A 3,967-nucleotide genomic window follows, 5' to 3' on the forward strand; every position below is an offset into this window, starting at 1 on the left:
TTTATCTTTCCCCCTACACTAGAAACATGCAGAAATATAAACATAATTACATTGTTAAAAGAATTTTGATTAACAAAATAATTGAATCATTCTATAGTCAGCCTTAAAGAAGTAAAAGAAAAACTTAGAAAGAAAGGAATTAAAAGTTCATCATAGAATTAGCAGCCCCTTCTTTCAGTCTGCAAACTGAAACCAAAAGTAAAACATAATTAGAACTCTTATCTACCTCATTTACTTAAGGAGGATATTAAAAATTTTCATTGGGATTATCAACACAATAAATAAATGATAATGCTATAGCATAAGTATTCCAGAGAGTCAATTAATTTCACTCTTTAGAGAATTTAGGACCCTGTGAAGTTGCATTAATTTAAGAGCTACTTTTTTCCCTCCCCTTGCAAGGATATTATTCATTCATATTTTTTTGTCTTCTTATATTAGCTCTGGGTAACAAATATCTACATTATTTTTTTTCATTTTTCATTTTATTTTCAGAATCTCTGTTTTCATCTTTTCTTTATTGCCAAGTGTAAGTGAATGTTTAATTTTAGTATTAAATTTATTCTGAGACACATGCCATTATATGAAATAGTTTTACACTGAATGTGATTATGCCAGAGATCAATGTATAATCTTCAATTCTATCTTTATTTCTCTGGAAGTTAAAATTGCAATGAGAGAATTCTGTTTTATAATATACAGGAAGACACATGAATTCCTTGTCACTAAAGTCTGTCACCAAGACATCTTAAGAGAGCCTTTGTATTGAATGTGCTGTCTAAATCAGCTTTCCCATCAATTCTGAAGCTATTTGTAGTCAAAAGTAATGAGTGTCTCAGCTGCTACTTCTTAGGGTTCAAAGTAATATATTAAAAAATCAAAGTAAAAGTGCAATGAATAAAAACTCCATTGAACTTCAGATAGCAATATTGCCAAGGCAATTACATCAAATAACAATTACCTTTTTGATGTTATTAGCAATTGTCAATTTAATTTCTTTAAAGGTTGCCACATGTTGTTCAATAATGGATATTAATATACAGGTCAAAGACAAACATTTATCATAGAATACAGATTTATTTGTTAGAAAATGTGAAACAGAATATTTTAAAACTTGTTCTATAGATGAATGCAATATTCATGGCACAGAGCCTATTAAAGGAAGTAGGTCACAATTTATTCTAGTCATTTATTTTAGCTTTATAAAAAAATAGAGTATCATTCAGAAATAAGGAACTGATTATTAGCCTTCAATATGATAATAGGTTCCCCAGTTAAAAGCACAATTCCTATGAAAGATAGGGAGACAGTTGTAACAGTATCACAAAGATGCAGAAATTAGCTCCATTAACAAGTGATACGGAGCATAGGATTTCAAAAAATTTCTCTGTAATTTAGTCATATTTGTAAAATGTTTAGAAATTACTTTACCACTTAACCCCCAAAATATGATTGAGGCACAAATTTATTTAAATACGTATTTCCTTATTGGTCAAAGACATCAAGGGGTGTAAAGAAAATCTGATATTGACAGTAGAATTTTGTTATCTTACTATCTGGTTTAGTCCCAATGGAAACATGCATATCAAGATTCTGTCATGATTATCTAAATTCTTTTTCAGCTAATTTTCAGGGCCAGAATTTGTTGATGTTAACATGAAATTGTTCAAACTGCACAGATCAATAAATCAAAGACAAAGATCTTCCTATTATAATCATTCTGGACTGAGGGTGAATATGTTGCCTTTACTTACTAAATTATACATATTTTATGTTTTTAGCTTATAGTTGCATTAGAGACTACTTAGAAAATTCTGCTAAATGGATAAGTATGTATCTATATAATATATAGATATAAAATTATATGTAATATATACTTATAAAATCTACAAGATTAATATAAATTATACTTTAATATATAGTACATAAATACAGATGATTATTTATGCCATATCCCTTTTAAATATGGTCAAACCATCTAAAAATGACAAACAAACGTGATTTACCATTCCACGAAAAAGAACGCATGCATTTTAAAGTGGGCCAAATAAAGTTTCTAAAGTGTCCTTTAAATTTATAGATAAATTTAGAAAACACTTAAACTTCAATTTTAACTAATATAGAGCTCTTTATATAAATAAATACTAAAACATGTTAAATATATAATTTTTCATGTGATACTGATATTCTTATTCGTTGAACTAAATTACAGAAATACCTGTTAAATTCACATATACAGTTTATGATATAATTAGTGAGACAACAAAAATTATATTATTATAAAATAGAATTTGAGGCCAACATGATTAATGAAATGAGTGTAATTTTAATTGTCAGTGTTAATCTTATTATTAAAGTTTTGCTTGTAATCTATAGTAATTTCCAGAAATTCATATTTCAGGATATCTTCATGTTTTAATAAAAGTTATAAACACTAGGGAACTGTAAACTGTGACCTAGTTAATCCAGTTAACTTATTTAAGACATGTAAGTGGATAGCTAAGGCAACAAGACCTGACTCTTATGCTATGTTTGATAGAATGCTAGAAAATATAAGCTAAAAGTGTCAACACTGCATGGGTTTCATTAACCTAAAGATACAAATTAGGTCAAATTTATACTAATATTCTTGCCTTTCAATGCTGCGGCCACAGCCATGAGTATGCTTGGGCTTCAGAAGAGGCTTGCCTCCAGTGTCCTCTGCTGTGGCTAAAAGAAGGCCTGGTTCAACCCCAATGAGACCAATGAAATCATCAATGCCAACTCCCATCAGCAGATCTGGAAACTGATTAAAGATGGGCTGATCACTGTGAAGCCTGTGCCCGTCCATTCCCAGACTTGGTACCAGAAAAACACTTTGGCCAGCAGGAAGGGCAAGCATAATGGCATTGGTAAGAGAAAACATACTGCCAGTGTTCAAATGCCTGAGAAGTTATGCTGGATGAGGAGGACGAGAATTCTGTACTGGCTGCTCAGAAGATACTGTGAATCTGAGATTGACTACACGTGTATCACAGCCTGTACTGGAAGGTGAAAGGTGATGTGTTCAAAAACAAGCAGATGCTCATGGAACACATCCACAAGTTGAAGGCAGACAAGGTTCACAAGAAGCTTCTGGCTGACAGGCTGAGGCCCTCAGATCTATGACCAAGGAATATCATAGCACACAAGTGCTATGAAGAGCAGCTCCAGGCCAAGAAGGAGGAAATCATCAAGACTCTGTCCAAGGAGAAAGAGACCAAGAGATAAAACTTTGTGTCTGTACATAGTGGCCTTAGCAATAACACAGATCTGTTATTCAATAAAACAAATCTTTATCTTCCAAAATAATAATAATAATAATAATAATAATAATAATAATAACAATACCCTTAAGTTATAGTCACTCGCCATTTGTTATATTAGTGCAAAATCTATTGGGCTTTAACAGGGGATGATCTAGAAAATTCCAGGACCCAAATACATTTCCTAGAATCTCTTGTGGTCATTATTACTACTTGAATATATTCAGACTACCCCTTAAGAAAGACACACAAAAAGGGGCACCTCGGTGGCTCAGTTCAGTGCCCGATTTCAGCTCAGGTAATGATCTCACGGTCTGTGAGTGCGAGCCCTGCGTTGGGCTCTGTGATGACAGCTCAGAGCCTGGAGCCTGCTTCAGGTTCTGTGTCTCCATCTCTCTCTCTGCCCCTCCCCACCTCAAGCTCTTTCTCTCTGTCTCTGAAAAATGAATAAACCTTAAAAAAAAAAAAAGAAAGACACACAAATCATTCCCTCAGTTTCTTGTTGCTCAGAAGTTTACAATTAAGGATTAGTCTGTCTAGACATCATCTTTCTAGTCCAACATGTGAAAAGTTTGCAAGTCATCAGTTCTGCCTTCACAGCAAGAAAAAAGCTGAATAATTGAAAGCCAGTGATTTTTCTTAGGTTCATTAGAATATTGTGGTCACAGGTGTCAAAACAAAAA

General features: G+C 32.6%; 1 pseudogene; it reads left to right on the forward strand.

Moving 5' to 3' along the window:
- Positions 1 to 2,656: 2,656 nt before the first annotated feature.
- Positions 2,657 to 3,249, forward strand: LOC125168023 (60S ribosomal protein L19-like; annotated as a pseudogene).
- Positions 3,250 to 3,967: the final 718 nt, after the last annotated feature.

The sequence above is a fragment of the Prionailurus viverrinus genome, chromosome A1 (genome assembly GCF_022837055.1).
Source record: "Prionailurus viverrinus isolate Anna chromosome A1, UM_Priviv_1.0, whole genome shotgun sequence".
Classification (NCBI taxonomy): domain Eukaryota; kingdom Metazoa; phylum Chordata; class Mammalia; order Carnivora; family Felidae; genus Prionailurus; species Prionailurus viverrinus.